Source organism: Arachis stenosperma, chromosome 4, assembly GCF_014773155.1.
Source record: "Arachis stenosperma cultivar V10309 chromosome 4, arast.V10309.gnm1.PFL2, whole genome shotgun sequence".
NCBI lineage: Eukaryota > Viridiplantae > Streptophyta > Magnoliopsida > Fabales > Fabaceae > Arachis > Arachis stenosperma.
The window spans coordinates 143,969,022-143,982,202 of NC_080380.1; the positions used below are offsets into that span (position 1 = coordinate 143,969,022).

At 30.3% G+C, this 13,181-nt stretch overlaps 1 long non-coding RNA gene across 1 annotated transcript; it reads left to right on the forward strand.

Moving 5' to 3' along the window:
• The first annotated feature begins 8,086 nt into the window (after positions 1-8,086).
• Positions 8,087-10,907, forward strand: LOC130973789 (uncharacterized). The gene is made up of 4 exons (XR_009084297.1): positions 8,087-8,253; positions 8,345-8,399; positions 8,488-8,616; positions 10,088-10,907. It is a non-coding gene; the product is annotated as an uncharacterized LOC130973789 (long non-coding RNA).
• The last annotated feature ends 2,274 nt before the right edge of the window (positions 10,908-13,181 follow it).

Genomic DNA, 13,181 nt, shown 5'->3' on the forward strand with positions numbered 1-13,181 from the left:
ATTTAGGCTTCTAACATGATGTCATATCAGTTTAAGTGGCTCCAGATTTATTCTTATCTTACTAAGTTTTTATTTTTATCTTTTATCTTTATTATATTATATCATAAGATTCTTATTATAACTAGGATTCTTTTTAACCTTAACTTTTTATATGTTTTTTTACTTTATTTTTATGTAGGTTATATATTATTTTTAATATTAATATTAATTCTTTTTAATAGGTATAAATTTGATTAAAATCTAATTTCTTCTCTTCTCCTTTCATATTTATCTCTCATTCTTATATTTATTATATAAATCAATATTCACTTCACACATTTTCTTTATCTCCTCACATAAACTCATACCTCTTTCTCTTCCTCCTCCTCTCTCTCCATTCTTACTAATTTTTTGCACAATTAAAATTTGGTTGATGAGCATAGTTTTTATTTTTATTTTTTAAATTTGCTAAACATGTGTATTAGGTCATTGTGTGATTGTATTCATTAATTTTTCTACTTCTTTGTGTAATTGCATTTATAAAAAGTTATATAGTGTATTTATCGTCTATATATCACTTTTCTTTTTTTCAACAATTTATATTTTCTTTAAATATCTTTTAGTTATTGAAAATACATGTTATGATTCATAAAAATTAAAATTAAAAAATTGAATATCTTTTTAATTATCAAAATATTAATAATATTCATACTCGTATTTTATCTAATAGTTTTATCGTTGTATTATAGTATTTAATAATATTATTAATAATATTATTAATAGCATTTTAATAGTATTCAATCAATAGAACTGAAGTCAATGAGTAATAACTCAAATGGCATAGTCTTCCCATACTCAATTAAAAGATTGCGAGTTTGAGTCTCCTATCTTTGGTTAAAAAAAAAAAATCAATAGAACTGAAGCGGTAAGAAAGCTGTCTTATAAAAAAATAAAAATTTTAAAATAAAATCACTCATAATTTGGTTCTTAACTTTCATGAATACCAACTCAAGAATAAAATAGTGAAATATAAATTTATCTATCTATTAGTAATATATTAAATTAGAGTCTAAAATAGTCTCTACATACATTATTAGTCTTCTAACTTTCTACTGTTATACTACGTCAGTTTAAGTGACTAATTAATACATATTATCTAATTAAATTATCTTATAGTCCTTCTATTTTCTATTTAAAATATTTTTAAAATAAAAATAAAAAAATCTGTTACTATTCTTATATTTATTATGCAGTAAAAAAATTCGTTATTCTATGTCATCCATTGCAACAACATAGAATGTTTATACTATCATATAGAATAACATCTATATAATCAATCTAGCATTGATCTTATAATTTCACACACTAAATGATCTAATTCTACAAAAAAAATTATAGTATAAAAAATATTTATATTAATGATTTAATTCTAATATTGCATATTTTATTTGAAGAAACATTTTATTTTATGATAATTTTTTTTTATTTATCTAATCTATCTACCTATCTATCAATTTATTTATAATGTATAAAAAAATTGAATAATAACACAATAAACACTTAACATATTAAATAACTTCTAATATTATCAAACAAATATTTTAGTCCAAACATTCAACCGGAAGAAAACAAAACAAGCCTCACCAACAAGTAGCAACGCAACAAAAAGGAAGATACCAAAAGCAAAAAAAAAATGAAGTAGAATATTATATTGAGCAACTTTTTTAAATTTATTACTTAATACATTTTAATCTTTGACAATTTCAAATGTATTAATGTATGATTACATAAAAAATACACAACTATATTATTTATTACAATTATTCGATTAAATTTTTCATATAAATATATACTATTTTATTTACACAAATTTATAAAATCTAATAAAAAAAACATTATGTAAAATTTATAATTCAAATTCTCCAATCTAGTAATATCTAAAATCATTAGCATGTTTAATGAAGATGTCATATGAGTAAAAAAAGAGCACATTAGTATCTATCTACAAGAATAAAAGGGATATATAAATTAAAGATGCAAAAATTATAGAGGGATCAAACTCATGAGTCAAACTATGAAGTTATGGAAAAAAGTGATAGAACGGAGATTGAGACAAGAAACACAAGTAACACAGAATCAATTTAACTTTATACCATGCAGATCCACCACTGAAGCTACATAATGTTAAGATGCACATGATGGAGTAGTATCCTAGTAATAAAAAGGATCTATATATGGTGTTTATTAATTTGAAAAAAGTGTACGATAGGGTGCCAAGGAAAGTCTTATGGAAGGTTTTGGAAAGGAAAAGAGTAAGGATCGCATATATTCGTGCAATTAAAAACATGTATGATGGGGTTACAACTAGTGTGAAGACTCAATGTGGTGTATGTGATAGAGGAATTTTCTATCAATATAGGATTACACCAGGGATCATTTTTAAGTCCATACTTTTTTACATTAGTCTTAGAAGTACGAAGAGCCTGTACCATGGTGCATGCTTTTTGCCGATGATATTGTTCAAATGAGAGAGTCAATGGAAGATCTAAATAAGAAGTTGGATTTATAGAGAGCGGCTCTAGAAGTGTATGGTCTGCGCATAAGCCGTAGCAAGACGAAATATATGGAATGTAAATTTGGCCGCCGAAGGAAAAATCCTAATACAGATGTAAAGATTGGAGAAAACATCCTACAAAAAGTTAAAAATTTTAAGTATTTTAGATCCATCATACAGTATAATAAAGAGATTGAACATGATGTAAATCATAAGATCCAAGCAGGTTGGTCAAAAGGCGGAGTGCGTCTGGTTTCATATGTGACAAAAAATTGAAAAAGTGCCTTTAAAATTTAAAAGTAAATTCTATCACACTGCTATCAGACTGGTTATGCTTTATAGTACAGAGTATTAGGTGGCCAAAGGGGAGCATGAACATAAATTAAGTGTGACAGAGATGAAGATGTTGAGATGGATAAGTGGTCATACGCATTGGATAGAATAAGGAACGAAGATATAAGAGAGAGAGTTGGAGTAACATCTATTGTGGAAAAGATGGTAGAATTACGTCTCAGGTGATTTGGACATGTGAGAAGAAGACTGACAAAGCGTCCAATTAAGAAGGTGAGCGAGATGAAAGATGGATAAGTGATGAAAGACATAGGATGACCTAGAAAGATCATCTATGAGATGGTCAAACGAGATCTACATATAAACAATCTTTTTGTAGATATGATATACGATAGAGCTCAATGACGTCATTTGATCCATATAGCCGACTCCATCTAGTGGGACAAGATTTTGTTGTTATAGTAGTAGCATGTTTAATATTATTGCCAACAAAATTATAATTTTTTTACACTTAATTTACAACCATAAATCATTAAATAGCAGGGTTGACATGTGATTAGAAAGAAATTAAATTAAATTAAATTAAATTTTTGTATGAAATTTATTTCAATTATAACTTAAGCAACAAAAAACTTATGTTATTCTGTTTGATTAGATAGACATAATTGACAGATTGCTTTGAGGTCTATTTATTTATTCCTTTTTTTTAAATAATTCATTTAATTTGTATCCTTCTTTTTGCTAACAGTAGTGTTTTGATTTTCATCCTTTTACTTTTTAGTTTTTTCAACTCCAAAACTAAATTCATGGTGCAAGAGATGCTTCACAATTATAAATTCTATAGAGACTATAAATTCTATAGAGACTTTATTTTTAATAGATGTAAAACTTGTAATAATGACATAAATACTAATAACATAAACTACTATACAAGTAAGCATGGCTGTAATAATGAACAAGGAATTCTTGATGCTATTGGAGCTAAATAAAAGATTTGCTCGGTTTAATTAATGATACTTGACTACTTGTTAATAATCAAAAGAATAGAATGAAGAAATCAAAGGTGAATAATCACGTATCCAGCAACATATAGGCCATGACCACCAACTTTATGGGAAATGTGACACAAGATACATCGTAAGAACAGTATTTTAGAATAAAGGTTAAATTATGTTAGTTCTTATTTTTTTTTATTAAATTTATAATTAAATTTTTATATTTTTATTTTTTTAATTGAATTTTTATACTATTTTTAATTTTATAATTTAATAATTTTTAATATAAAAATATCAGAATTAATTGAATATTTTTTTTGCAAATTGAAGAAATTCATAGTTAAAAATCTAATTAGATTTTTGGTCGCATATATTTTAGAAGAAATATTTTGTTAATTTTAATATTTTTAACATCATGAAAGAATTTAGGCACAATTTGGATAAACAACTTAATTAAACTATTTTGAAAAAAGAACTTAAAATATAAAGACTTATATTTAAAACAACTCATAAATAGATTATTTTGTGTTTGGATAAACAACTTATTAATTAAACTTTTTTTAATAAATGGGAGTAATAAAACAGCTTTTAAAAATGAGTGTCACGGTCCAAAATGAATCATGACCACACTCAGAAAAATTGTCTCCTAACAAGCCTAACAAATTTAAATATAAGTTGAATAAAAAAGTTACAAATACTTTTAATAAATTTACAATTACTAAAATGAATAGTTACATATTACTTTTAACAAAAGCATAAAATAGATCAATATGGTTGGATATAACATCTAGGAATTCGACAAGAACTAGGTATCCATTGCAGATCATTATTCTTGAATAGAAAGTCTCATGTTCGAATATTCATTCTTGAAAAATATTTTTAGAAAAATGAAATGAATTTTGCAATTCAGTGACTAGACAATATTTCTATAATTCACATGAGACCATATGAACCATATTATCCAAAATATATTTTATTTAAAAAATAATAATCTATTCTTAAATCTTAATATATATAAGTAGATACATAAGTTTACCCATATTACTTTTAAAACATCATTTTCTTTCTACTAATGCCATGTCAGCAACATCGCTTACTTGGCAAAATATTAGAATTAACCACTCAAATTTTGCTAAATCAACTATTATTTCTAAATCAGCAAAAAAATATAAAATATACAAAAATTTATAATCAAATTTCTAACCTACAAAGACATTCAATTCATATCCATATATTTATTATATCTCACCGTTATAAACAATACAATAAATTTATAACTCCAATAATTAATTTGTTAATTTCTATAAATAACTCAATAAATATAATAAATATTCATATTACAAATGTAATAATAATATTAATAATCATAATAAATTTTACGTTACAAATATTCAAATTCCATACTATTTGAGCTACTTATATAGGTTTCTTATCACTATTCTTTCAAATGACATCAAATTTAGCACAAAAAATTTATTTTCAAACTACACAACATCTCAAACTTACTCAATGGAGCATTATTCTTTGGATAATATCACCAAACAAAAAGACAATTGGTTTATCAAAATTTGCGTAGTTCATCTGTAGGAAACATTAACACCCACAAATGAAGAAGAGTCTATTTGCTTAGAAAAAATTATATTAGATGAAAAGATACAAAACAAACATATTTATTATATTTTTAAATTGAATTTACGAAAAAATTACTTTAATTATTTTTGCTTTTTATACTTTTTATATTATTTTATAATACTTTATATATAATTGTATTTTAATATCGTTAAAATTATACTTCTTTTAATTGCTATTCATTGTTTCTTTTTAGCTAATTATTAACTATGATTTACTAACGTTGGAGGGAACACATCTTCATATAATTGTGAAGAGAAATATGATGAACAAATTCAAACATTTGTTACCAGAAGAAAAAATCTATACTATAAAAAATTTTAAAAATAGAAGATGCAAATGATTTGTATAGGCCAATTAAAGATACAATAAAAGCAAACTTTTTACTCACGACTGTGAAAGAAATTAAAGATTCAATTTTGAACATTTTCCAAGACTATTTTAAATTTGCATAACTTGAGACATTATCTGACAGAGTGGGTCAAAGAAAAATACTAACAGGTAATTTTATTTTATACTATTTTAATTATTCTTATTAAAAATAATTTATTCAAAAAATAATCTACACATTTTTGTTCTTTTTATTGTAGATGCCATTGAAAAACTACATCAGGAGATTAAGAAGAAAAAAAATCATACAAATTCAAGATACATCTTTAGAAGAAAAATATACATGCAAAGATGGAATAAATAACATAATAGAAAGTGCATACAACTCAACAATTCATAAATAATATGCCTTCACAAGAACCTATAACAGAAAGAAGAAAGCAATAATTCTAACAATAACCAATAAAGAAAAAGGAGTACGAGCGCCACATAAGAAGACTAAGTCCATCAATTAAAACAAATACAAAAATCAAATCATTAAATAAAAATTTCACTTTGTACACCTCTAACATCTAAATCTTTTGTACTACAAATTATTTTAAACAAATCATCTTCCAAATTTAACTTTAATTTACATATATTTAATTTAATTTTATAAAACATAACTATTTTTAATATTTATTATATATTATTATTAATTTACCGTCCGCATAATATGCAGGTCTTATTCTAGTTAGAGTAATGTGACGTATTTTTCAGGGGGGCTAAGTTGATATATTATAAACTTGTAAGGAACCAAACCGATGTCAAATATTTTTGAGGAATCAACTAGATAATTTGGTTTATAATATGCTTCTTGAAAATTTTCAAAAAAGCTCAATTTTTCATAATAGGATTTTCTATATATTGTTTTTAGTATATATATATATATATATATATATATATATATATGTTTGGCAGAGCTGATATGTAATCCCACAAGTGTTGTGTTCATAAGCATACCAAGCATATCATGTTCTTTCATAGTAACTTAGAGGCTTAGAGCCTGAAATATCATGTTCTTTCATAATATTCATTATCCAAACTAGAATAAGACCCCGCATTGCGCGAGGCGGTAAATTAACGATAGTATATAATAAATATTAAAAATTGTTATATTTTGTAAAATTAAATTAAATATATAAACTAAAGTTAAATTTAAAAGATATTTTATTTAAAATAATTTGTAGTAGTACAAAAGATTTAGATATTAGAACTGTATGTACAAAATGATATTTTTATTTGGTGATTTGATTTTTGCATTTGTTTTAGTTGATGAACTTAGTCTTCTTATGTGGTGCTCGTCCTCCTTTTTTTTATTGGTTGTTGTTAGAGTTGTTACTTTCTTCTTTCTGTGTAGGTTCTTGTGAAGATATATTCTTTATGAATTGTTGAGTTATATGCACTTTCTATTGTGTTGTTTGGTCCATCTTTGTAAGTATGTTCTTCTTCCGAATATGTGTCTTGAATTTGTATAGTTTTCTTTCTCCTTAATCTCTTGATGGGTATGTGATTTTCATCTAATGATATTAGTGTTGGCGAAGTTAGTTCCTATAATCAATGAATAATTTAAATTAGAAATAAAAATGATGTCTAAAATAACTAAAATAAGTGAATTTTTTTTAGTATTACCTGTTTTATTTGTTGTAATGAGTGTTGAGGTTTAGTGTTTTTTGTTGAAACAAATGTCTTGGTAAGAGTGTATTGTTTAGAACATTCTTTAAGATTAAAATCATTTACATTGACTTCAAATATAAGTGAGGTTGCACAAATTTTTTCAATTGAGGTGGTGTTTCAATGTCATTACTTTTCTGGATTGCCATTAGATTTGAAACAGTTATACCCAACAATTTTTTTGCTTCGCCATCAAATAGTACAAAAGTTGTTGTACAACTTTGATTTGAAACCTTTAATTGAATTTCGAACTTAAAATAAGTATTGAGTTAGTAACTAATAATTTGATAGATTGGATTATGAAAAATATATATAGTTACCTTATTGTTGGATAGTGTAAACCCCGGTTAAATTAGTAAATAATTAGTCAATAAATTAGTTTTTAATAAGGAGGATTAGAAATGTGAATATTATATCAAATTAGGATAGAGCTCATTGAAACGAGAATTTTGACACCAATTTAAAAAAAAAAAACGGTCCAAAATTAGATCGAACGGGCCGAACCGGTTGAACCGGACCCGAATCGGACTGTCGGTTCAACCGGACCAGCCCCTTTTAAGTGAACCCAAGCCTTCGTTCCCCTCATTTCAACGTAAACGAAGCTTTCAGCTTCCAGGGAAAAGAAGAATGAGAGATTCCCGTAAACCCTCACGTTAACTTCCGTACGCCGTAACTTCTCCGTCCAAGCTCCAATCGCCGCACCGTTTGCGGTCACGCGTTCACCGCGTTGAGATCTACGTTTCTACCAGAACAATTTCATAGGTAACTCGTTATTTTGCACTCAGCCTTCATTTCCCCTAATTTTCGAGTTTTGAAAAGGAATGTTAAATTTCTTTGATTTTTGATGTTTTAGGATCCAATTAGCTTGAGAAAAATGTTCATTCATGCTTATGTGAAGCTTGGGTAAGGTGAGGATACGATAATTTTATTTTAATTTCATTGAATTTGAGCTTTGAGTATTAAATTGGATATATATGTGTTATGAATGTGTATTAGGTTGTGAATAAATAATTGGAGCTTGAAATTGTGAATATTGGAACTTGGAGGAAGCTGATTAGTTGAATTTTGAAGGGGTGCCTTGGTTTTAAATAATTTGCTTTGGTCGTTACGTGGAAATCGGCCAAGGTATGGTTTAGGTTTCTTGCATTTAATATATAATGTTCTGTGAAAACTTAGGCTAGATGACCATAGGATAAGTTGGAATGCAGGTGTATGTTTAATGTTTAGTAATTTGTCGATGAATATAATTGGTTGAAGTTTATTGGATAATTAGTTATTAATTTTGGATGGTGAATGTTGTTATGTTAATTTGGAGAGAATTATAGTTGAATGTTATTGTTGATGAACATGGTTGGTTTGGTGCTTGTTGATTAATTAATGATTCGGTGAATTATTGATTTGAGGTATTGTGTGTTAAAAGCCTAGGATTTGTGAACTATGACTTTTAGTTGAATTTTGGTTGTTGGATTTGAATATTGTATGAGTTTAATTGTTGATCTGAGGTAGATTTTTTGTGGAGATTGTTATGATAATGAGAAAGGGTATGTTGAATTGAAAAGAAAGCAGGTTTGGACCCGAAAAGGGTGGCAAAGTCCGAGTTTTAGAGGAGATGCTGCCAAAATTTTATGAAAATTAGAGATTTTGTTTATATGATTATTTAAAAAGATTTAGATTCAAAGGTTATATGGTTTGATTTAGAGTTATTAAGAAAATGAACATGTTTTAAGTTTGATTCATTTAGAAAAGAATGAGTTATGTTTTGAATTGGAACTATTGATGGACGGAATGAGAGGTGTGATAATGAAGGATAAGGATTGAATATGATTGATGTATGATGATGAATGAAATGCGATTGAGAATGATGTTGAAGTTGATGAATTATAATTGAATTATTTATATGGCTTATGAATTTGAATAATCTGAGATACGAGATTTCCTGGATTAAATGCCGTGGCTTGCCACCACGTGTACCAGGTTGAAAACTCGATACTCTATTGACCCTACGACGTAAGTGTGTGACCGGGCACTATATAAATTCCCGGGAATGTTACCCCCATTGAGTATTATTGATTATTTGAGAAAAAACTATGCATAGACTCTTGGGGATGCACGTCGGGGGACAGTCTAAGTACAATTCAGACTTGTCGGGTTGGCTGGATAACCGACAGATGAGCCTCATCAGCCATAGGACAGGCATGCATCATATACATATTACTTGAATTACTTGCTTGTGTATTAACTGGGTGTGCCTAAATGTACTTGCCATGTTAAATGTATATTTGTTATCTGCAGTACTTGTAACCTTCTTGTGCTTGCCTTTGTTTGTTTACTTGTCTGTGAAAATGCATGATGGAGTTGGAGGTAAGGAGGAATGGCAGAATGGGATTTAGATTTAAGGTTAAGTTAAGTTAGGTTTAAATATCCTTAGTAAACCACCTTTTATGGCTTCTGTTTAATACTTTAAGCTCTATAATCTGAGTGTCGGTGTTCTAGGATTGCCTCTGGCATTCCCAGGACCTTATATATTATGTGTGTGGCACCTTTACCATACTGAGAACCTCCGGTTCTCATTCCATACTATGTTGTTGTTTTTCAGATGCAGGTCGAGAGGCATCTCGTTAGGCGTCTGGACTCTTGAGGCGGAGTGGTTACTGGGATATTTTGTTATGCTATGATGTATATATATGTACTTAGTTTTCTCTCCGCATGACTTATTCTTTTTGATCCTCTTAGAGGTTTATGGAGAGGCAGGATTGTGTATATGTACTTTTGGGTTTTGGATATGTATGTATATATGTGTAAATATTCTCCGGCCAGTCTTGACTTCGCAGGCTGAGTTAGGAGCTTGATATTTTGTATCTTTGGCACTCTATTCCCACTTTTGTTATCTTGTGTTTAATAGTTATGGTTTTCTTAGCACGCAGGTTAACTCGTTCCTTGAGCGTTGCGCTTTTATTTCACGATTTTTTGTTTCCTCTATTCTTCAAGGCTCCTAGCATATTATAATTCTTCTGCTATTATATGTACTTATTTTATTCAGAGGTCGTAATACCACACCACCTCTGTTTTACGACTTAAGCGTAAAACTTAGTGTGGTAGGGTGTTACGTTATGGTATCAGAGCAGTTCGTTCCTATAGAGCCTGAAAGACGGACTGATTGTACTTCTGTGCATTCTCTGTATATGTGTTTATGTGCTATTAGGATATCTGACTGATATATATGGCATAAACGTTTGTGAGCATGTATTTGGAACTTAAAGCATTAGACTTGCGATATTGAGACTGATCAACTTAATATCACTTGTTTAGTGTGTATAAGGACCAGATGTCGACTCGCGGACGCGGTCGCAGGTGAGGTAGAGGTAGGATAGGCACCGTTATTCCTGGTTTGGCAGGGAATGATGTAGTAGACTTTATGGCTGCCTTGGGAAATATGGCTGCAGCTATGCAGGCAACAGCTGAGGTGTTGGGTAACCAGATAAATCAGAGTAATCATGGGAACAATAATGATGAGGACAATTCTATGACACTTGCTATATTTCTGAAAGTTTACCCTCCGACTTTTAGGAGAACCTCAAATTCCACTGACGCAGATAATTGGATTCAAGCTATGGAATGGGCACTGGAGGCCCAATAGGTTCCTAAGGAGCAATGAGTTGAATTTGGAACTTATCAACTACAAGGTAAGGCTCAGTATTGGTGATAGGGGACACGATGTATCCTGCAGGCAGGTGGCGCTGTGATAGTCGGGAGATTGGTTATTTAAGAATCATATTTTGCTTGATTGTTCTGAGAAGTCAGTACAGTTTATGCCGGAAGGGTCAGAAGCACCAGTTGTGGTGAATAGTTACTATTTAAATTCTATGATAGTAAACTGTTCTGGAACTGAATGTCAGGGTATTATGTTATTAACTGCGGGAGTATCAGGTGATGATCAGAGTTTAGAGCAGATTCCGGTTGTATGTGAATTTTTAGATGTGTTTCTGGATGAAATTAATGAATTTCCACCTAACCAGGAAGTGGAATTCGCAATTGAGTTGGTGCCTGGAGCCGATCCGATTTCAATTACTCCTTATAGAATGTCACCTTTAGAAATGGCTGAACTGAAGGCTCAGCTGGAAGATCTTTTGGGTAAGCATTTTATCCGACCAAGTGTTTCTCTGTGGGGAGCGCCAGTGTTACTGGTAAAGAAGAAGGATGGGAGTATGCGGCTGTGTGTCGACTATCGGCAATTGAATAAGATCACTGTGAAGAATAAATATCCGTTGCCTAGAATTGATGATCTAATGGATCGGTTACAGGGTGCCGGTGTGTTTTCTAAGATTGACCTGCGATCCGGTTATCATCAGATATGAGTTAGAGACGAGGATATTCCAAAAACTGCTTTCAGGACGCGTTATGGTCATTATGAGTATACAGTGATGTCTTTTGGGTTAACTAATGCCCTGGCGGTATTTATGGATTATATTAACAGGATTTTTCGACTGTATCTGGACATGTTTGATATTGTCTTTATTGATGATATTCTTGTTTATTCTAAGACCGAAGAGGAGTATGCTGATCACTTGCGAATTGTACTGCAAATTCTGAGAGACAGAAAGTTGTACGCTAAGTTATCTAAATGCGAGTTCTGGAAGAGTGAGGTGAAGTTTCTTGGCCACGTGGTGAGTAAGCAGGGAATAGCTATGGATCCTGCTAAGATGGAAGCAGTGATGAATTGGGAGCGACCAACTTCAGTGACAGAGATCAGAAGTTTCCTAGGTTTGGCGGGATATTATCGTAGATTCATTAAAGGATTTTCACTGCTCGCCTTACCTTTAACTAAATTGACTAGGAAGGATACGCCTTTTATCTGGACTCCGGAGTGTGAAGAGAGTTTCCCAGCATTGAAGCATAAGTTGACTACTGCACCTGTATTGGTATTACCTGAACCAAGTGAATCGTTTGAAGTGTATTGTGATGCATCTCTGAAAGGTTTGGGGTGTGTTCTAATGCAGCACCAGAATGTTGTAGCATAAGCCTCACGGCAATTAAGGCCGCATGAAATGAACTATCCGACACATGATTTGGAACTTGCTGCTGTTGTGTTTGCTTTAAAAGATTTGGAGGCATTATCTTTATGGCGTTAAGTTTCATATTTTCTCAGACCATAAGAGTTTGAAGTATCTTTTTGAGCAGAAAGAGTTGAATAAGCGTCAGAGGAGATGGATAGAGCTTCTGAAAGATTAAGATTTTGAATTGAATTATCATCCAGGAAAAGCAAACGTTGTGGTGGACGCTTTGAGTCGGAAGTCTTTATATGCAGCTTGGATGATGCTACGGGAGGAAGAGTTGCTGAAAGCATTTCAAGGTTTGAATTTGGGAGTTAGAGAAGAATTTGGAATTCTATGTTTGAGTCAGTTGCAGATTTCAAGTGATTTTAAATCAGAACTTTTGAAGGCTCATCGAGATAGTGAAGCATTACGTAAGGTATTACCAGCAGTTGAACAGGAGAAGCAGTGGAGAGTGTCAGAAGGTCAGGATGGTTTATGGAAGTTCAAGAACCGGATTATTGTGCCTAATGTTGGAGACCTGCGACAAAGTATCTTGAAGGAAGCCCATAAGAATGGATTCTCAATTCATCCAGGGAGTACCAAAATGTATCAGGATCTGAAAGCGATGTTCTGATGGCCAGGGATGAAGAATGATGT